At 40.3% G+C, this 22,970-nt stretch overlaps 8 pseudogenes across 8 annotated transcripts; 5 read left to right on the top strand and 3 right to left on the bottom strand.

The window, feature by feature from the left end:
• Nucleotides 1-26: 26 nt before the first annotated feature.
• Nucleotides 27-1,223, top strand: AT4G06621 (annotated as a pseudogene; the record flags this gene model as incomplete). The annotated part of the gene is made up of 1 exon: nucleotides 27-1,223.
• Nucleotides 1,224-2,310: 1,087 nt separating this feature from the next.
• On the top strand, nucleotides 2,311-3,556 carry AT4G06545 (annotated as a pseudogene; the record flags this gene model as incomplete). The annotated part of the gene is made up of 1 exon: nucleotides 2,311-3,556.
• A 3,261-nt stretch (nucleotides 3,557-6,817) lies between these two features.
• AT4G06544 lies at nucleotides 6,818-8,631 on the bottom strand (annotated as a pseudogene; the record flags this gene model as incomplete). The annotated part of the gene is made up of 1 exon: nucleotides 6,818-8,631.
• A 649-nt stretch (nucleotides 8,632-9,280) lies between these two features.
• On the top strand, nucleotides 9,281-10,861 carry AT4G06543 (annotated as a pseudogene; the record flags this gene model as incomplete). The annotated part of the gene is made up of 1 exon: nucleotides 9,281-10,861.
• A 1,106-nt stretch (nucleotides 10,862-11,967) lies between these two features.
• Nucleotides 11,968-13,347, top strand: AT4G06542 (annotated as a pseudogene; the record flags this gene model as incomplete). The annotated part of the gene is made up of 1 exon: nucleotides 11,968-13,347.
• Nucleotides 13,348-13,364: 17 nt separating this feature from the next.
• AT4G06541 lies at nucleotides 13,365-13,750 on the bottom strand (annotated as a pseudogene; the record flags this gene model as incomplete). The annotated part of the gene is made up of 1 exon: nucleotides 13,365-13,750.
• A 758-nt stretch (nucleotides 13,751-14,508) lies between these two features.
• AT4G06540 lies at nucleotides 14,509-18,003 on the bottom strand (annotated as a pseudogene; the record flags this gene model as incomplete). Its single annotated transcript has 1 exon — nucleotides 14,509-18,003.
• A 91-nt stretch (nucleotides 18,004-18,094) lies between these two features.
• Nucleotides 18,095-20,767, top strand: AT4G06539 (annotated as a pseudogene; the record flags this gene model as incomplete). Its single annotated transcript has 1 exon — nucleotides 18,095-20,767.
• Nucleotides 20,768-22,970: the final 2,203 nt, after the last annotated feature.

Raw genomic sequence — 22,970 nt, 5'->3', positions numbered from 1 at the left:
TTTTATATCATTTGTCATCACTTTGCATGTTTAGGATAATTTTGCATGCATGTTGCATATTTGTGTTGTTTTCAGGTGATTCGGAGCTATTGGCGAGCTACTTGAAAGAAGCGGAGTTGATCACTGCAAAACACTCGACCCCCTGGTTGAGTAGATAATTCCACGACTTCAACAAACCACTTGACCCCCTGGTCAAGTAGATGGGATCTTATCTCTGTATGCATAGCTTGGGACTTACCTTAGCATTCTACTAAAGCTTAATCATTTTTTGAGAGATCCCCTGTTACTAAAGCCTATTCTGTAAGGGACCATCTTTGTCTCTTGACCTGTACCTTAAGCCAAATGAGTTCATTGATGATGCATTGCTTGATTAACGTTCCAGAACTAATGAATGGTAAAGGGATTGGTAGATTTGAAAACATGTGTAGGTTGAGCATAAGAGTCGGATTGATTGATAACAAGGCTTGACTAACGTTTTTGAGTAGAATTCCATCGTATCGCAGCTTAGAACTATCAACTTGGACACTCATTTCATCTTATTTATCTGGTGTTTTGGCTCTGAGTCCCCGGTTTCAAACCTCACCTCCAGCTTGTTCTTAATTGTTTGCTTGAGGGCAAGCAAAGACTAAGTTTGGTGTTTTGATAAGTGTGCATTTTACCTATTTTGAGCATCCATTTGTCATCACTTTAACATCATATCATCACTGTTTTATATCATTTGTCATCATTTGTCATCACTTTGCATGTTTAGGATAGTGTTGCATGCATGTTGCATATTTGTGTTGTTTTCAGGTGATTTGGAGCTATTGGTGAGCTAATTGGAAGAAGCGGACTTGATCACTGCAAAACACTCGACCCCCTGGTCGACTAGATGGTTCCACGACAACAAACCACTTGACCCCCTCGTCGAGTAGAAGACTTCACCACTTCACGTTACCACTAGACCACCTGGTCGAGTACCACCATGAGAGTCACTCGATCACATCACTCGACCACATGGTCGAGTACCTACATCACCTTCACTCGATCACTCTACCACCAAGCCGAGTACCACCATCTCAATCACTCGACATACTCGACTGCCAGCTTCAGAGTCTTCTCCATTCTGCACTCAACCAGACACTCGAGCGCAAGGAAGAAAAGAAGACTCTAGCATATCACTCGACCATTCACTCGACCACCTAGGTCGAGGATCGTTCTTAATCCGTCCCAATACTGTATACTGCGTCGTTTGGAGTATTAGGGTTTCAGAATATTTCGCTATAAGTAGCATGTACTTTACATTTTCGTGAATCTAAGTTTTATTCCGCATACATTATGTTCTTGACATTTTGTAATCTTGATTTCTCTTAATCTATTCAGTATTCAGCATTTGCTTTTGATGTGGTTTACTGTTGTTCATCCTATTATCATCTTGTTAATACTCTGCTGTTATCATGTTTTCATTCTATTCAACGTTTATGTTCTCTACAATGATGTCTAAGTAGTGAATAGGTTTCTGAGGATGAGTTAGACTAGTTTAGAATTCTCAGTATGCTAGGTGGTTGAGTTTGATTTATAGATCCCTTTTGCATTAGTTGTTCTTAATGCCTATTGCTTTCTCATCAACTGGAATTTGAGCCCAGACATTTCCGCGCCCAAAAGGTGTTCGATGAAATGTCTGAACCACTATTTCCAGAGATTCGTGGCTCTGTACCAAGGTATTGGTTGCAGGGAGCGTTTTGGCTTTAACTTGTTGATTTGTAATGCATGTTAGGTTAGCTCTCGTCAATGGTGATTGAGTCTGGGACTAGTTTAACATGAGGGTCTCTGTCTCAGGATAATTTATTGAGCATGTCAATCACCTGTAAACTGAGGAAACGAAACTACTCAATTACCCCATCCTCGGGATTCTTTATCTGATTGATTTCTTTGTTTTCTCTGCTATCATTTACTACATCTTGTTACCTGTTGCTTAGTATTTGCATTTCTTTCCTGTTACTCGACCAAGTACTCGACCACCCAGTTGTCTGGCAACAGACTGTGCAGTCGAGTATCCCTGTTACATTTTCTGTCTGTTACTCGACCTGTCACTCGACCACACCTAGTGCTTGGCAACAAGCTGTGTTGGTCGATTGTTTTTACTATTACTGCTTGAATTTTTGTTTTCTGCATGTTCACTTAGGACTGCTAGAACACACCAAAACTTGTTTTTGCTTGGCTTGACTCTGTGAACTCTATTCACATCTTGATTGTTAGCATCATACCCATTTGGATTGACAACCTAAAATACTACAACGACATGATTGGTGTTTAAGGATAATTGACTAAAAACCTATTATAAATTTGGCGCTATTGCCAATTGGGTGTTTGTTTGTTACATTTGAGATTTCAGACTTGCTTAGATCAAGTTCTTTTTCAATTTTCATTTCGGTTACTAACTGTATGTTTTTCTTGTTGTCTTCTTGATTCAGGTACACCTCCTCTTATGCAAACTCGATCAACAGGCAACCAGAACCTCCTTTTCAACGATAACATCGACCACATAGCTCGAAAAATCAGAGAAAGGAGAAACACAGTCAACCTTGTACCTCAGCAACCATTCGAAATGGCTGACGAACAGAATCAACAGAATGGCCCTGCCAACATTGGTATTGTAGATGCACCACGAGATCACCTTCAGAGGAAAGAAATTGCACCTCCTGCTATCTTGAACAACAACTTCGAGATTAAGAGTGGTCTCATCTCGATGATTCAGGGGAACAAATTCCATGATCTGCCAATGGAAGATCCACTCGACCACCTTGATGAATTTGATAGGCTTTGCAACCTAACAAAAATCAATGGTGTCAGTGAAGACGGATTCAAGCTCCGTTTGTTTCCATTCTCCTTGGGCGACAAAGCCCACATATGGGAGAAGAATCTGCCCCACGACTCAATCACCACCTGGGATGATTGCAAGAAGGCTTTTCTAGCAAAGTTCTTCTCCAACGCCAGAACTACAAGACTCAGAAATGAGATTTTTGGCTTTTCAAAGAAGACTGGTGAAAGCTTCTATGAAGCATGGGAGCGTTTCAAGGGTTACACCAACCAATGCCCTCATCATGGCTTCAAGAAAGCCTCTCTGCTTAGCACTCTATACAGAGGTGTTTTACCACGCATCCGAATGCTTCTGAATACCGCCAGCAATGGGAATCACAAGAACAAAGATGTTGAAGAATGCTGGGAATTGGTTGAGAACCTGGCTCAATCAGATGGTAATTACAACGAGGACTGAGACAGGACCATTAGAGGCACAGGTGACTCATATGACAAACACAGGAAGGAGATCAAAGCGCCGAATGACAAGTTGGACAAAATTCTTCTGAGCCTGTAGAAGCATGTGCACTTCCTTGTTGATGACGAGTAGTATCAGGTCCAAGATGGGGAGGGTAACCAGTTAGAAGAAGTTAGCTACATCAACAACAACCAGGGTGGCTACAAAGGGTATAACAACTTCAAGACCAACAACTCCAACCTCTCTTACCGCAGCACCAACGTTGCTAACCCACAGGACCAAGTGTATCCTCCACAGCAACAATGATAAGCAGGTTTTTACGCCTACTTATATGATGAATGTTGTGTTCAGTTCAGTTCAATTCCTCTAAAACACAAACATGTCGATGCAGTTATAGAGGGTGTCAATCCAGTCCACTGTATTGCTAGCAATCAAGATGTGTACAAAAACAACTAAGTAAAGGCAGATTATAATGATGGTGGGTTTCTAGTAACAATCCTAGGTAAGGATTCAGACAAGTAAAAATAAGAACTTAACAGCCCTACTCGATCATTGGGTCGAGTAGAACACACCGGTGAAAAAATTAGGAACTAAAATGCAATCAACAGGGGATAAAAATAGAGGATACAAATAACAGGTAAATAAAAGTGCAATCGACAGGGGATACAAATCAATCTAATAAAAGTTCTAAGGATAGATTCATTGACAAGGGCAACTCTAGGGTTCATCAAATGGCTAATAGGCGAAAGGTAGATACCCATGACGATAGATTCACAAACCGGGTCAATCCACTCTCGTGACAGAGACCCCCATAACTCGACCACTTCCTAATCTCAACTCACGTTGATGAAACATAGCAGAGCAGGGTTTTAGAAACAATTTATCAAAGCCAATAGGCAGACAAGCCAATCCCTTGGTTGAGTCTACATATCTCTGGAATTCGAAGGTTAGACATCCATTTGAACGTCTTTTGGACGCTGGACGTCTATGATCGAATCTCCACATTAGCCAGCGAAAACCGCACAAGCAAATCCAGAAGGGTATAAACCTAAACACTTACCACCTAACTAACCTAGAGAATACCCTAATCTAATCCATCCTCAAGAACCCTAATCACTACTCAAGCAACATTCTCAAGAACACAAACCCAGAAATTACTAAAATCATACCAAAATGTAGATCTAAACAAGCTAAACAACTTTACTTAAACAATCAAATGCAAAAACGAAATAGATTAAGAGTAATTAAAGTTTCAAGATTCATAAACATAAAGAAAAACTGAAAGATAAAGTCTAGATCTCTTGGACAAACCCCAAAATGATCTATTTATATAAAATGTTGAAACCCTAGATTCACTAGAAGACAAGAGACTTGAGGCGGTTTGGGCGAATACTCGACCTCGGGGATCGAGTAATGAAGGTGCTGCAAAGTCTGCGCCTTTGTGTCTATGCTCCGAGTGGGGAATGAGGAGGATCCGAAGACGCTTTGATAGCTCAACAAGTCTTATAGAGATGGTCACCCTTGGTTGAGTAAATGGATCGAGTAGTGGATCGAGTAGGAGGGGCGAGTAGTTGAATCTGCTGCTTCATCTGAGGTTGCCTTGATCGAGTAGTTGGGTCGAGTAAACTACAGCCTCCTTTGTAGCATCCTAGATCGAGTAGTGAGGTCGAGTAGAGTGATGCCTCTTCTGTAGCTGCCTGGATCGAGTGAAAGGATCGAGTAGAGTCCTTTTAAGCTCCTTTTGCACCTGAAAACACACCAAAACATGCAATGCGAATGCAAGATGATCCTAGATGCCTAAGTATGCAAAACAAGCTAAAATGGTGCAAAATGATATGATACAATGAGCAAATGCAAAGCTAAATGATAATAAACATACACCTAAAATGAATAAAATACAGTGTTATCAATTCCCTCAAACTTATCTTTTGCTTGCCCTCAAGCAAGCAAAAAACCTTAAGTTGAAGGAGAGGTTTGAATGTGGGGATTCAAAAACCGAAGCATGCATATAAAATGGGTAAGCTCAATGTCCAGGTAGCAAATTCTAGGTTGCAAGATGATAGACCCTTACTCAAAAACGCTAGCCATACTCGTGACAATGTAACCTAACGACTTGCCTTAATCTATTCAAGCATTCACATCAACCAATTCCCTTTAACATTCATTAAGCACGAACAGTGGATCAAGCAATGCAATGGTTATGAACTCACTTGGTTTTGGACTTAGGCCAAGAGACAAAAATGGTCCCTTTAATGGTTTGGTCGAGTAACAGGGGACTCTCAGAGAAAAGATTGAGCTTTAGTAAAATGCAAAAGGTAAAAGCCAACGGACACATACAAGAACACTCCCATCTACCCAATGATATAATATGATAGCTCAGAAGATGATCCCATTCCCATAGATGTCCTAACTCTACCCTTTTTCTCATTCTTTATCTCTTTTTGGTTCATGTTCTAAGGGGTTCTCTTGAAACGATTTAAGAGTCTAGCGGGTTTGGTTTTAAACTTTGACAAACTTAAGGCTTTTCTTCTAATCTTAGCACATAGGGCGATTTACCCTTTTATTTGAATCACAATGCCTAACTTCTTTGAATTCCAAACCCTTTACTAGACTTAACACTTTTGTATCCCCCTTATAACTCTAAACTCTTACTCTCTTTTTTTTTGTTCTTTTCTTTTCATTCTCATTCTCATTCCCATTCATTCCATACACAATCCCAATCCCAAATACAAGTCTCCACCTAGTCCTAGCTAACCCAAAAAGTGTGGGCTAGGTCTACATGAAAGACTGTTCTTGTCGGCTCATACCTAACACGTTATACCAAGCTCAATCGAAAAAGACCTCACAATCACACACAAATGATCTTTGGCTTGAAATAAGGCTAGGCTAAGGGTATGGGAAACTGCTCTCAAAATGAGAGACATCTATTTGGATTAACAGACGGTGATGAAGTGAATAAGATGATCTAAGTATGTATATGGTAGCCATGAGTTCATAAACAATGCATAGACATGATAATTGCAATTTCAGTTCAGGTTCTAATAGATAGGGAATGACATCAGAAAAGCGAGTTTTGATCAAAGTAGTATAGTCAAGTTACAAATTCAAAGCAAGGTGCGGTCTTATTTCAAAGATACAATCGGTTATGCAACAGAGAACTAACAACCTGGGCATTGAATTTACTTCATTGAATCAAAACATGCTTATCGGTTTGAAATCATCATTATCCCCTATGTAAATGAGCAATCCTAAATGCAAACACTCTATATACAATCCTAAAATTATATGCAATCTACATGACATTCTTTTTTTATGAAATAATTTTCTGAAAATGTTTTCAAATTTTTATGATTTTTCTATGCCTTAGATGATGCAAAATTTGAAATAAGAAAAGAGAACACAATGTTAACCATGTCTTGAACCCTCCCCCAAAATTAAATTACAAAGTCCCTTGTGTAATAAAAATCTGAAAGAGAATTCAAGATCAAAACACAAAACACACAAAGAAAAATAAAAAGATGTTATGGTATATACAATGGAGAGGTGGTGTTACCTCAGTTTTCAGGTGAAGTAGGAGGAGACGAAATCGTCCATACTCTCCTTTGTGTAACTCCAAAGAACGGGTTGTGCTGAACTTGGATTAGCTGGATGCTCGACCCTTTGCTCGGGTTGTTGATCGAGTGGCTCCTCAAGTGGTGCAGTAGAGAGGCTTGCTCCAGCGTCCGATTTCCTTGTTCTTCTTCGGTTTTTCAACTTGCTCCTCTTTTCCTTTTCTCTAGGTTCGAAGGATGATTGCCTTGCTGTACTTGAGGAAGAACAGCTAATCTTGAGTTGGAGATTGTTAAACTTCTTGTTGAGTGCCGCGATAGCTTTGTCCTGGAACTTACACAAGCTTTGGAGGAAACCAAAGCGCTTGTGAATCTCTTTTGAGTCTTTACTTTGCCTTGGTGTTGAGTACTCCTCGAAGTAAAACTGTTGTGTAGCGTAAGACTCGTCCAGAGATTCTGCCTCATTATCATAATGATGGATTGGAGACTCATCATCATTCACTCCTTCCATCGGCACAGCTTCATCACTTAAAATATAGAGGTTCTCCATTGGTGGGCAAAACTCAATGTTGCCACCATCTCTGGTTGAAGTGGAAGCGGGGTTTGGGAGTAGAAAAATGGATTGTCCTGATGTGGGGTAATCGAACCTATACTTATATAGGCCATTCTTCTACTGCGACCAAAAACTCTTGGAATTGATAAGGTGTTGCATATCAATCCATCTTGGAGGAATCGACGTTGAATGTAGAGGTACATTGCAAGCTCTCAAAATTGGTGTCACAACTCCTCCCAGAACCATTCTTCCTGGTTTCTTAAGTCCCTTAGCCCATCCTCTGTAACTCAGCAGGTGCTCGATTAGGTAGAATGAGACCAAAGTGTCTGTCTGATCTCCAACTAGAACCGTACCATCCGATGCTAAACCAAGCAACTCTTGCAGTGCTGTCTCCATCAATTCTAGTGCCCCATTGACAAAGGTTCCATTCCGCTCTCTTGCAAATAGAGCACTTACGAAGTGTGGCCCTGAATGACTGAAGCTCTCTCTTGTCAAAACGATGACTTGTGTCTTTTCCGCTTGGAAATCCATACATCAGCTCGAGATGCTCTATTGGAAGCCGATACTCTACATCATACACACAAAACTCCAGGTATCCCAAACTTCCGTATGGCCTGATTTCATCGTCCCTCTGACTCTCCATATAAGAGCAATTCCACGGATGAAAGAAACTGAATGGTCTCTTTCTCATACCCCTCCATTGGCCGAAACATGTGAATATTCAGGTTGCATTGCTTAAACATATAGTCTACATCATCATAGATGCCGAGTCTCTCCATGGTCTCGGGATGAGGGTACCGAGTTCCTAATAACTTATTGCGCTTTAGCAGCTTGTAGTATTCATTTCGAGTTGAACACTTCTTTGATTCCAAATCATCATCGCCTCCTTTCTCCGTTTGATCATCTTCCTTTGGTGAAGCCATATCTTCCTCGGAGTCTTCAACTACCAGCTCCAACCTCCTCCCCACGGGCTTCTTCCCTTGAGTGATATCTTCCTTATTCCTCGAGAATTCTCTTGCAGAAAGCTTACTCGACTTTCGGGATCGAGTATTTTCAGCTGGAGACCTGAAGGTCTCTTCTTCTTGCATCACTTCCTCCTCTTGGCTTGATTCACTATGATCGATCACAAAACTTGCTTGATCTCTCCTACTCGACCCCAAGGGTGATGGTTCTGAAGGTCCTCGAGCTGCTGCATGCGAAGAAGGTGTTGGGTACCTCTTTGATGGGGAGAGAGCTTTGTTCCGAATCTTTGACAAAAGTCTGCGCTTGTTCATCGTCAAGAACAAAGGTGGGAGATATTCGAAACCAAAATTCAGTAGATCAAGAGATTGAATGATGGGAGAAGCAAATGAATTTATGAAAAGTTTTTGATAAAAAAGGAAGTGAAGGAGATAAAGAGAGGATTGTAAGGATTCAAGATGAGGATGCTTTGGTATGGGAGCTGGAGAGATGAGGTTGTTGAGTTCGGGAATTGCAATGGGGGGACCAAAATGATTATGGAGGGGACAAGAAGACAAAGGGACAACAGCGTTTCAATGGAGGCGGGTCACGAGGCGTCGGTGTCTACGAAGAGGGTCTTTTTGGTTTCTTCACTCGATCGGACGGTGGGAAATGCTCCATCTTCAATTACTCGATCAAACGGACCAAAATGAATCGCAAGAAATCACTCGATCAAACAGTGGTGATGCTTCTCTCATTTAGTCAATTCAAATCAACGGCCAAAAATACTCCTCCTCATTCTACTCGATCAACGGTTGAGAGAAAATTGGTAAGATGATCCTAGATGCCTAAGTATGCAAAACAAGCTAAAATGGTGCAAAATGATATGATACAATGAGCAAATGATAAACATACACCTAAAATGAGTAAATACAGTGTTATCAAACAACAAGGTCAAAACAACCTTTTGCTCCCTACAACCAAGGTTTTGTTCCAAAGCAGCAATTTCAGGAGAACTACCAGCCGCAACCACTACATGGGTTTGCACCTCAGCAAAACCAAGGTCCTGCTACTCCTGATGCTGAAATGAAACAGATGGTACATCAACTGCTACAGGGACAAGCATCTAGCTCCATGGAAATTGCTAAGAAGTTATCTCAATTGCACCATAAGCTGGACTGCAGCTACAGTGACCTGAATGCCAAAGTGGAAGCATTGAATACCAAAGTCAGATACTTGAAAGGACAGTCAGCATCTACCTCTGCACCTAAAGTTACAGGACTTCCTGGGAAGTCAATACAGAATCCAAAGGAGTATGCAACTGCTCACGCCATCACTATCTGCCATGATTGAGAGCTGCCAACTCGACATGTTCCTGACTTAATCACTAGGGACAGTGATGTTCAGGAGGGGGAGCCTTTTACTCAGATTGAGGTCTCTTTTGTTGAATTCAACCATTCTGCTGGTTCTCGCCATCTCATTCAATCCACCTCCGATGAGAATGCAGCCATAATTGAGAGAATGGTAAAACGTATGAAACCTACTCCATTACCCTCACGTGCTCTTCCATGGAAATTCAGGAAAGCCTAGATGGAGAGATACAAATCTGTTGCAGAGAAACAGCTTGACGAGATTGAAGCAGTGATGCCACTAGTGGAAGTTCTCAACATAATTCCTGATACTGGAAAGGATCAAGATGTATCACGATTCAGATGATGAATGTGATGCTACTCCATCTCGAGCTGCTGATAAGAGGATTGTTCAAGAAAAGTTAGAAGATCTAGGATCTTTTACTCTACCATGTTCCTTTGGAAATTAGCTTTCAGCAATTGCCTGTGCGATCTCGGAGCCTCTGTCAGTTTATTGCCACTCTATGTGGCAAGAAGGTTAGAATTTTTTCAATATAGGCCTTGTGACCTAACTCTAATCCTTGTGGATAAGTCTTCAAGAAAACCCTTCGGCATGCTCAAAGATTTACCTGTCATGATTAATAGAGAGGAAGTGCCTACAGACTTTGTGGTGTTGGATATGGAAGAAGAGCATAAGGATCCCCTAATCCTGGGAAGACCTTTCTTAGCCTTAGTGGGAGCAGTGATAGATGTCAAGGAAGGGAAAATAAGTCTCAACCTTGGAAAGCACATCAAGTTGCAGTTTGACATCAACAAAACTCCACAAGAGTCAACAGAAGATAAAAAAAAACTCTAGAGACGATAGAGTGATCCAGGAGAAGGATATGAGAGTGAAAGAGTAAAGCATCTTAAAAAGAGGTCTGATAAGCAAGATGAAACTATAAAGAAGCTAGCCCACACTGTTGAGGAGCTTAAGAGTAAGCTGAATCCGATGCAGAAGGAAGCACTACCTAAAGGCGGAATTGACATTATCCCGAGAAAAAGTTCACTTCAAGATGGTCTGAAGAGATAGATTACCCTCCAGAAGAGAAAGAAGTCTATTTTGAAGAAAGGGGAATTGAGTATTCTGCTGCACACCTCTCCAGGGAGGACGTTGAGTATGATGATGATACCAGAGAGGACTATGCAGACCCTATTTATCATTCATTTTCTTCTTGATAAGTGTGAGGAGTCAAGCTAGAGACTTTAAACAAGCTCACTTGGGAGGAAGTCCCATGACTATCTCTGTGAATAAGTTTTTCTTTTCTTGTTATTTTTGATTTTTTTTAGATGTGTTTGTGGTTCTTAGGAATAGAGGAATAACGTGAAGGTAAAGTGAAAATTCAAAACTTTTACTCTATAGATGGCCTAGAGATCGAGTACACAGTACAGTGGAGTGCAAAAATTTTAAAACTTTTTGTTGCATCTGGAGACCTTGCACTCGAGTGTATTGGTCGAGGATGAGTGATGTTTAAAACCCAAAAAAATTTAAATCATCATTTTACTCGCCCAACAAAAGATACAGAAGATACAGAGACTTACAGGGAGTTTAACATGTTTATAGAGGATTTCCTGAGGTTTTCCCAGTAAACAGGGAACAAAGTCAAAAGACAAGTCAACAAAGTGTGGACCACGCGTTTTGTTCCTGAAGATAAGATGGAGAGAGAATCACAGAATCAATCTCCACCATACCTTTTGAACTCGACCACACATTCCCCAAAAGTAAAACCTACTCGACCCATCTCTCTTCATCTCACCACCGACAATCCAATTTCTCTAGTCAACCATGAATCGCCATCTTTCACCAAAGAGTTACTCGACTCAACTTCACTTGAGTTCGTCGCTATACTCCACCATTTCACTTTTCCGTTCGCCGTCACTTTGTTCTCACCACACTCGACCTTCTCTGCGCCGCCACAGTCGAGTTCCCCACCTCCTTCACCGTCGAAGTCTCAGGAACTAGTCGATTACAACCACAGGACTCGACCGTCAACTTGTGGTTTTGTCCCAACCAATTCCGGCTCATCGAAGAAGTACTCGACCTCTGGTGCTAGCAATCAACATAGCCACTCAACTTCAAAACTTAACTCGACCACCGGTCTCTACTCTACTCGATCCAATTCTTGATAGAGTAACTCGGGAGCACTTTAGTTTACTTGATTACAATACTGTACTTGACCAAATTGTTCCATTTCATTGCTTGTTGATTACGATTTTGGTTTCATTGTTATCTTTGAGACTGACCTGTTAACATTTGAGTTTTGAGTTCTAAATCTTCTGTAGGAGAATCATGAGTATAACATGGATGAGACAAAGTCGTCGTCTTCAAGGCCAGAGAGAGAACAGAGAGAATATGATAGTTTTAGAAGAAAAGTTGAGACAGCCCGAGGGAAGAAAAAAATGACAGAGAGGTATGAGCTTATAGATGAGGATCTGGAATACGAGTACATGCCTGAGCATACTCGTAGAGCCACCATACTTCTGCACAAACCTGATGTATTGCCTGCTGAGGAATATATTAGGCTCATCAACTTGAATGAGTTCTGTAGCACAAGGTATCCATGCTCGATCCTCGCACAACTTGGATTGCTGGATGATGTTCAGCACATGTACCAGAGTTGTCATCTAGACACTCTGATGGCTTATCCGTATGTAGCATATGAAGAAGAAACGATTCAGTTCCTTTCCACACTGCAAGTGGAGCTTTACGAAGGTATGACCTCTAATGATTTGGAATGCGAAGGATTGGGATTCTTGAGATTCTCTGTGTATGGTCATGAGTATAGGTTATCAATCAAGCGCTTGGAAGGATCGTTTGGTTTCCCCAGTGGAACGGGTACTAAGCCCAAGTATGACAGAGAAGAGTTGAAAGACTTATGGATCACCATTGGCAGCTCTGTACCGCTGAATTCTTCCAGGTCAAAGAGCAATCAGATACGCAGCCCTGTCATCAGGTACTTCTAGCATTCTATAGCCAATGTCCTGTACTCCCAAGAGATCACAGCGACTGTTACCAATTCTGATATGGAGATGATCGCTATGGCTCTCAAAGGCACTCTCCGCCAAACTAAGAACAAAATGTCTCTCCAAGGTGAAATCAATGACACACCTCTCTCTGTACTTCTTCTAATCCACATAACCATAAGAGAGCACAAGGCGCTATTTGCATAGGCGGTGTTGTAACACCGATTCGGATCGCTTGTGGAGTCCCAATCACATCTGATGAACTCGAGCCACGGGCACTGGAGATCGAGCATCTATGTCACTGCGAGTTCCTGGAGTTTGCAATGGTTGGCGACATGCACCGTTTCATGTTTGAGCACTCTACGGATAAGAGAGCCATCATCCTTCTCCCCATCCTTGAGGTTACACGCATAATAAAGGGAGATAACATTGATTTTAGGCATGAGCTTGGAAACCTCTACTATGAGAACGATCCGCCATTGGATGAGGATGATCTTATAGAAGAAGCTGCTGAGGATGGGATGGATGAAGATAGAGAAGTGGAGTTTGACACTAGGATGTATCATTTTAGTGAACATGTACCTCCAGCGAGGGAGAGCAAGAGCTTGAGTGAAGCTCACAGGAACAACAACAAGCTGCAGAAGTGGTGCAAGAAACAAGACAAGTTACTCGCCAAGTGCTTCAAGACCATCAGTTTCTGACAGATAAGCTGAGTTGTTCCCTCAAACTTCAATTCCTTAAGGTATTGATAGTACTCGCTTGGGGTAGGCTCTCTCTTTCTCCTTTGCCGATTTTGTCTTCCAACTGGGGCTGGTGTATCATCCCCAATGATCTCAATCTCTTCCTCAGGAATCGCTTCTTCAAAGACTGCCTCTTCATGTTGTTCTTTCTCAACCTCAACAACCCTCTTTCCCCGAGCTACCTCTTCTCTTTGCATGGTTGAACGGCTTGAACTTCCCCCTTGAATCAAGCTTGATCTTTGAGCACGGCGAGCTTGGCGAATTTGGCGTTCACTCATGTCACTCATGTCAAAAGCCTCAACTTCTTCATTATCAATAGAGGATCTTCTAGCCCGAGATGAACTCTTTCTTCTTGAATCCATGCAAATTGGTGGGGAATTTCAACAAAGCAGTAAAAACAACTCTCCAAGAGGTATCAAAGTGGAAAGGATTCGCTTTTTAGTGATGGAAATTGAGCTTACAAACCGATTGAAAATTTGAGGATGGACTTGGAAGTGATCGAGTAACTTTGGTGAAGTATGGTGAAGTGAGAACGAATTCGTGAAGAGTGATAGGGAGAGTTTGGAATGAAACTTTTGAAGCTTTGTGAGAGAGTTTGCGAAAATGAGATGATGAAAGAGATAGAGTTTCAAAAGTGGTTTGTCGATTTCAATGGGTGGAGGAGGATGGTCTTGGGATTCTCTTTGGAAGGATAGTAAAAGCTAGTTGGAAATGGTGAGGGGCCTGGGTAAGTGGTTTGTCTGTTGAATAATTGAAGTGAGGGGGAACATGTGGGCCACTCGACCTCACTCCTTGGTCGCCGAATCATTCAAGCTTGAGTAAAGGATCGAGCATGTGCGCAAGACTTGATCAAAGGGTGAAGAATGCTTCTCCCTTGATCACTCAATCAAACGGTGAAGGTGATTTCCCACAATTAGTCGCTCAACGGTTGAGATCTTTCTTGAGTTGGTTTGAATTTACTTGACCGTTGACCATCTCATGGTCAATAAAATAAACCTAAAACAGTTAAACAAAAACATCAAAAATAACAAGGGAAATAGAAAGTTATATACATGGATTGACATGGGACTTCCTCCCAAGTTAGCTTGTTTTAAGTCACTAAGCTTGACTCATACAGAGCTTAGTCAGGAAAAAGGTTGAAGAGAGGAACAGAGAAGTCCTCATCTTCAGTGGTTGAATTTTCAGTGCCTGAATCATACTCTGCATCCTCTCTTGACATATGGTAGGATGAGTATTCATTTGATTTTTCTTCAACATAAACTTCTTTCTGATCAGCAGAGTAGTCTTCTTCTTCTGAACCAGGCTACTTTGACCAATCCTCATTTTCAAAACTGGGGTAGCCTTTAACCATTTCTTGAAGTTCCAGAATTGTGCTATTTAACTCTTCCATCTTATGAGTTAATTTTCCAATTGTATCCTCCTGAGCTTTATATCCAACTCAAAGCTCTAGGAGTTTTTCAGCAAAAGAATCAGGAATAAAGTGTTCTTCTTCAGCAGAGGGGTTGGTGGGCTGTTTAGGCACTCCTGGAGAATAAGTTGGAATAGGGATTTCCTCGTCACTCACAAACTTGCTCTATAGGCTTCTTTCCTCTAAGTGAACTCCTTTCTGATCTTCTGGTGCAAACCATTCTGTTGTGAAATCTTCGTCCTCTTTGATAGCTAGTGCAGTTTCCATCTTCTCTAGATCAATACCCATTGAAAACTTATTAACTCTTTTTTCAAACGTCCATAGTTGATCTTTCAGCTTCATCACCCTTGAAGATAATCCCTCTATGACTCTGCTTTGCCATTTATTTATTTTTCTCATCTCATACCAGTCATCTTCTGTAGGATCTTCATTCTGAGCTAGCCCTTCTATTGCTTTCTTTTTGTGGTCAAAAGTTCTCTTCAGCTTGCTAAGTTGAGAAGTATAGTTAACTCTTGGTGGGGTTCCAGCTTCTGTTTCTTTATCAACATCCATGTCTTGAATCCCAAAATTTTGACCTCCTGTTGTTGACTTCCTTGAAGCTTTGATGGTGTCAAATTTCATCTTGATGCCTTTTTCAAGGTTCAGATTAATCTTTTCCATTCCTGACATCTATGACTGCTCCAGCTGAAGCTAAGAATGGCCTGCCTAGGATGAGGGGATCCTTCCCTTCTTCATCTATGTCCAATACCACAAAATCTGTAGGTATCTCAACAATTCCAATCTTAACAGGCAAATTTTCTATTAGATCATGGGGATGTGCAACAGAACCGTCAGCTAAGAGTAAAACTAAGTTGTAGAACTTGTATTCCATGATTCCTAGCCTTTTAGCTGTAGAGAGAGGCATAAGGCTAACAGATGCTCCCAAATCACAAAAGGCACCTATCGAATGTCCATGGTCCTAGAGAGCATGGAAGAGTGAATGAACCGGGATCATCAAGCTTTTCTTAAGTGACTTTTTTCTTGTAAGTTTCTTGAGTGATGACTCTACTAATCAACTCTTGATACTGATCCTTCCTGAGTTTTTCTCTTTTGAAATCTTTTTCAGAGTGGTGAGTATTCAGCAAAGGTGTGTGCTCTATAATCCTGATGAATTGCAGGGTGGTCGTGCAGCAATTTGAGTTGAATCCCCCCCCCCTTCTTGAATCATACTGTCCTCAGTATTGGGAGTCTGATGACTTGGTGGAGACTCATCTTCTTGGTGGATGGTGATAGTATTTGTAGTAGCATAGTCCTTAGGATTTTGAACTGCTTTTCCTGGAAGTTGCTGAGGATGCTTCGGAGTAGACTCTCCACATACTTGATTTTGGAATTCAGAGCTTCAAACTTGACAGTTAGATCGTTGTAACAACAATCAATCTTATTGTGTAATTCAGCTATCTTCTTGTCAAAAGCCATAGCTCCAGTAGCTTGTCCTTGAATGATTTGTTGAATGAGTTGCTTAATTTCAGGATCTTGAGCTGTTGGGGATTGTTGTGGTTGTTGAGTGAACCCTGGTGGTGGATTCTGCTGGTTCTAGCATCCATTAAATTGTTGTTTAGGGATATAACCTTGGTTGTACTGAACAAATGGCTTAGACTGATTCTGTTGTGGTGGATACACTTGATCTTGGGGGTTACTTACATTATTGCTTTTGTAGGAGAAGTTTGGGTTGGGCTTGTAGTTATTGTAGCCCTTGTTGAACCCTCCTTGGTTCTGAATGTAGCACAAATCTTCAGTTTGATCATTCCCCCCTTCTTGCATTTGGAAGTGCTCTTCATTAGTGATGTAGTGTATCTGCTTCTTCTTAGTCAGCAACATCAATGGTTGGTTTCTAGTAACAATCCTAGGTCAGGATTCAAACAACGAAAATGAGAATTTTTGCCCTACTCGATCATTGGGTCGAGTAGAATAACCAGGTGACAAATTAAGAACTAAAATGCAATCAACAGGTGATACAAATAACAGGTAAATAAAAGTGCAATCAGGGGTGAATACAAATAAATCTAAGAAGAATAGAAGTCCTAAGGATGGATTCATTGATAAGGGCAACTCTAGGGTTCATCAGGTGGCTAACAGGTGAAAGGCAGATACCCTAGACGATAGATTCAAAGAACGGGTCAATCCACTCTCGTGACTGAGACCCCCATAACTCTACCACTTCCTAATCTCAACTCTCGTTCACGAAACATAGGAAAACAGGGTTTAAGCAATAATCTACCAAAGTCAATATGCAGTCTATCCAATCTCTTGGGCTAGAGTCTACAAATCTCTCGAATTCGTAGATCAGGCATCCATTTGAACATCTTTTGGATGCTGGATACCTATGGTCGAATTTCCACATTAGCCAGCGAAAACCGCATAGGGGCCAACGAATTTAGAAGGGATCTAACTTAATCTTAACCACCTGACTAACCGAGAGATTACCCTAATCTAATTCATCCTCAAGAACCCTAATCACTACTCAAGCAACATAAGTAAGAACACAAACCCAGAAATTACTGAAATCATGTCAAAATGTAGATCTAAACAAGCTAAACAACTTTGTTCAAAGAACTAAATGCAAAAACGAAATAGATTAAGAGTAATTAAGGTTTTTAAGATTCAAGAACACAAAGAAAAACTAAGAGATAAAAGCTTGGTCCTTTGGACAAATCCCAAAGTGACCTATATATACGAAAATCTCAAAAACCCTAGATTCACTAGAAGACAAGAGACTTGAGGCGGTTTAGATGAATGCTAGATCTTGGGGATTGAGTAAAGAGGGTGCTGCAAAGCCTGCGCCTTTGCCTCCATGCTCCGAGTGATCAATTGGTCGAGTAGTTGCTTCTTCCTCTCCTATTCTTATGCTCAAATGTCTGGTTGAGTGGGGAATGAGGAGGATAAGAAGACGCTTTGAACGATTAACAAGTCTTGTAGAATAGGTTTTCCTTGATCGAGTAACTTGTCGAGTAGAGGATCAAGTAGGAGGGGCGAGTAGACCGATCTACTGCTTCCTCTGTGGCTGCCTGGATCGAGTGAACTGGTCGAGTGAATTGCTGCCTCCTCTGTAGCTGCCTGGATCGAGTGAACTAGTCTAGTAGATTGCTCTTCTGTTTCCCTCCTGGTTGGATAGAGTAGAGGGTCGAGTAGAATCCTTTTAAGCTCCTTCTGCACGTGAAAACACACCAAAACATGCAATATGTATGCAAGATGCCCCACCTATAGTTGCTCAACCAAGAAAAATTGCTATGGATCCAGCTGCTATGGATCAACAGCTGCTATGGATCCAGCTCCTTTTGCACCTGATCCAGCTGCTATTGATCAACAGAACAGACCATTTGATGTTCAAGACCCACCTATAGTTGCTCAACCAAGAAACATTGGTGTTGGTAATGCCCCAAAGAATCATCACCAAATACAAGGGATAGTGCCTCCACCAGTTCAGAACAACAACTTTGAGATCAAGAATGGTCTCATCTCCATGATCCAAACAAACAAATTTAATGGTTTGCCTATGGAAGATCCCCTGGACCATCTTGACAGCTTTGATAGGCTCTGTGGCCTTACCAAGATCAATGGTGTGACTGAAGACATGTTTAAACTCAGACTATTTTCCTTCTATTTGGGAGACAAGGTACACCAGTGGGAGAAGACTCTACCCCAGACTCCATCACCTCATGGGACGATTATAAGAAAGCTTTTCTTGCTAAGTTCTTCTCTAATGCTCGCACAGCTAGATTGAGGAACGAGATCTAAGGCTTCACACAGAAAAACAATGAAACTTTCTATGAAGCTTGGGAGAGGTTTAAAAGCTACACTACTCAGTGTCCTCATCACCGTTTCAAGAAGGCTTCATTATTGAGCACACTCTACAGAGGAGCTTTACCAAAGATCAGAATGCTACTCGACACTGCCTTAAATGGAAACTTCCTGAACAAGGAAGTAGCAGAAGGATGGGAGTTGGTCGAAAATCTAGCACAATCTGATGGGTCCTACAATGAAGACTATGATCGCTCAGTGAGAGGAACTGGAGGAACTAAGGATAAATAGAGCAAAGATATCAAGGCTCTGAATAAAAAGCTAGACAAGTTGTTGCTGGCTAAGTAGAAGCAGATACACTACATCACTGATGAAGAGCATTTCCAAATGCAAGAAGGGGGGATAATCAAACTGAAAAGCTCTGCTCCATTCAGAACCAAGGAGTGTTCAACAAGGGCTATAACAACTATAAGCCCAACCCAAACCTCTCCTAGAAAAGCACTAATGGAGCTAACCCCCAAGATCAAGTGTATCCACCACAACAGAATCAGTCTAAGCCATTTGTTCAGTATAACCAAGGTTATGTCCCTAAGCAGCAGTTCAATGGAGGATACCAACAGCAAAATCCACCACCAGGATTCACTCAACAACCACAACAAGCCCCAACTGCTCAAGATCCTGAAATTAAGCAACTTATTCAATAGATCATTTAAGGACAAGCTACTGGAGCTATGGCTTTTGACAAGAAGATAGCTGAATTACACAACAATATTGATTGTTCTTACAACGATCTAAATATCAAGTTTGAAGCTCTAAATTACAAAGTCAAGTATGTGGAGAGTCAATTTGCATCAACCTCTGCGCTGAAGCATCCGTTGCAATTTCCAGGGAAATCAGTTCAGAATCGTAAGGACTATGCTACTGCTAATGTTATCACCATCCGCCAAGAAGATGAGTCTCCACCAAGTCATTAGACTCACAATACTGAGGACATTATGATTCAAGAAGGGGGGGATTCAACTCAAATTGCTGAACCTGCCACCCAACAATTCATCAGGACTATAGAGCACACACCTTTGCTGAATACTCACCACTTTGAAAAAAATTCAAAAGAGAAAAACTCAAGAAGGATCAGAATCAAGAAATGATTAGTAGAGTCATGACTCAATAAACTTACAAGAAGAAAGTCCTCTAAGAAAATCTTGATGATCTCGGTTCATTCATTTTGTCATGCTCTCTAAGAGCATTGACATTCAATAGGTGCCTTTGTGATTTGGGAGCATATGTTAGCCTTATGCCTCTCTCTACAGCTAAAAGGCTAGGGATCATGGAATACAAGTTCTGCAATTTAGCTTTACTCTTAGCTGATGGTTCTGTTGCACATCCTCATGGTCTAATAGAAAATCTGCATATCAAGATTGGAAATGTTAAGATACCTACAAATTTTGTGGTATTGGACACAGATGAAGAGGAAAAGGATCCCCTGATCCTAGGCAGGCCCTTCTGAACTTCAGCTGGAGCAGTCATAGATGTAAGGAATGAAAAAATTGATCTAAACCTTGAAAATGGTATCAAGATGAGATTTGACATCAGCAAAGCTTAAGGGAAATCAATAACATGAGATCAGAAATTTGGGATTCAGGACATGGATGTTGATGAAGAAACATATACTGGAACCCCACCAAGAGTATACTTCTCAACTCAGCAAGCTGAAGAGAACTTTTGACCACAAGAAGAGAGCAATAGAAGGGTTAGTTCAAACTGAATATCCTACAGAAGTTGACTGGTATGAGATGAGAAAAAAATTTAAATAACAAAACAGAGTCATAAAAGGATTATCTTCAAGGGTGATGAAGAGATCAACGAAGCACTGTTATTATATTTAATTAATCCTTATTCAATTTCAGTCTCCACATGGATGACAGCGTACAGAAATTGTCCCACTGTTATGTCAAATCACCCACTTACATCTTCCTACTCTTTCGACAGCATATAATCCTCGTTTGAACACAAATTATGCACCGTATTTAGTGTAATAGTCCAACAAACTTTGGAAAACACAAAAACCTGATCATTAGCAAACATAAACAATAAACAATTTCTAAGCACTTCATATTGTCCAATGGGTTTAACGGACCTCTCCACAATTTAAATAAAAAAACATTAAACCATTGTTTGAGAAAGACTGCTTAAAGAGATTTGTTCTCCACTTTTATTTCCAAATAATTCTCAGTTAGTAGTGTTTTCGTAATAAAAGCTCTTATTGGAAAGGGTAGGTGTTCTTCGCATAGCAACACTGGAAACTAAGTGTGATGGGTGATCAAGGAAGAAGATTCCCAACTAGATGTCGATGCGGTGAAGCTATAAGGATGGGTACGTCAAAGACGGCTTCTAATCCGGGGAGATTATTTCATTCTTTTTCTAATGGATCTGCCGAGGTAATTTCAATTCTCAGATCTTTTTAATTATTTCTGTAAATTTGGGATGATTTTTTTTTTTTTTCAGAGACGGCGGCATCACTCGTTTAAATGGACTGATGAGTGTAGGGTGGAAGAGCTTGAGGATTTGAAGTTCAAAATGTTTAATGTTGAACACGATTCAATGTCATTTCAAAAGAGTGTAATGTTGAACACGATTAAATGTCCTTTTTGATTTGTGCGTAATGGATTAACGATGATCGATAATCTAGCTAATGTACTTTTAATCTGTTTTTAATCCGTGATCTCATTGTTCCCTAATAGTGTTAACGTTCTAACCTATATGTTCATCCAATTCAATACCCCTGAAGCTAACCCTGGCTTCTAGAATAACGTACATAAGTCTCTCAGTCTGTACACTTGTTTAACAAGACAGTTTGTGTCATAATATCGGTCATTCCAATACTATATGTAATAATAGCATTTATATAACGATTTAAACAATTGACTTGTTACAATTCGATGACTCAAAGATCGATTCAACACAACACAACTCGATCAAGCTTCAATTCGCGGAACACTCAATAGATCGATCAAGAACGCAATCAAACAAAGAACAAAAACGAACACACGATTGTTTACCCAGTTCAGATCATCGGTGTGATGATCCTACGTCTAGGGCCAGATTCAATCCAACAATCCACTATGAATCAATGTTTACTCAAGCTCAAAACCCAAAGCTCAAGATCGTGTTACAAAGGAGAAGAATTGAGATAAGAATTTTCTGTTACAACGAACAAAGGAAGAAGAAGACTATTTATAACAGAGACAAAGTCAAACCCTCTAATTCGGGAAGAGTCTTCTGATCCTTTTGTTAATCTGAAACTGATTTCTTCTTTTGTTTAAACCAATACCAAACCGGCATTGAACCGTGATCCAACAACTAACCAGCTAACCAAGTCGACATCAGGCTAAACCAGAAGTTTGAATCACACCTTTACATGACTCTTCCGACCAATGGTTTTACGTCATACATTCAGGTTATTATGTACTCACTTTCATGTTCATAATAATATGTTCATAATAACATTTTCATAAATATATGTCCGGAATTCCTATTACGTACTCACTTTCATACTATAACTGCTCATAAGTAGCCAAAAATAACTAATAATTATAAGGGAACATTCCATAAAAATACACCAACTATTTTTCTGTCACCATTTTAATACACAAATAAATTTGCTTCCAAGAAAATACACTAACTATTTTTTGTACCCGTTCTAATACACAAACGTTGAGCCGTCTTTCCAATTTACAACCTTGCGGCGGTATTTCGGTATTGATTTTTGTGCAACAGTTAAAAAAAGATGAAAAACGGAAGAAGTGTTCTTTTTAAAAGATATTTTGGCGAAAGTATGCCAAACTGTAACTCATCCTTAAAATTATTGCAAGTTTTAATTGTTTTCTGAATTAAGTTATTGCATTTTTAATTTAATATATCAATCTTATATTAAAATATAATTTTATAGAATAATTTGTGGATTGCATTTTTACCACGATAGCCACAAGTGCTCGAATACTCTATTTTATACTGAACCCAAACTATCTACACTCTGGCACGGTATTATGAATATTTGATTAAGATGAAACTTTGGAAATCATCAAAATAGCAAGTGTTGTCATTCACAAAACAAAAGGTTGAAAGTATTGTCATTCAGAGGGGCACAATCTTTTGAACGAATGCATGTAAATGGTCTGATTTTATTGAGTTCGAGATGGTGTTTATTTTTATGCATATATACTTTAGCTTATTTAGTTTTTGGACATATTTGGAAAAACGTGTAGAGTATAAATGAAAAGTGAATAATGATTCCACCATATATATACCCTCATATCTTTATTCATTATCTTCACTAAACATTTCAAAACGAGAACACTCAAACAAAACAAAATGAAAATGCATCTGTTCACAAGAGT

This window comes from Arabidopsis thaliana, chromosome 4 (genome assembly GCF_000001735.4).
Source record: "Arabidopsis thaliana chromosome 4, partial sequence".
Lineage (NCBI taxonomy): Eukaryota > Viridiplantae > Streptophyta > Magnoliopsida > Brassicales > Brassicaceae > Arabidopsis > Arabidopsis thaliana.
This window is presented reverse-complemented; position numbering and strand designations above follow the sequence as displayed.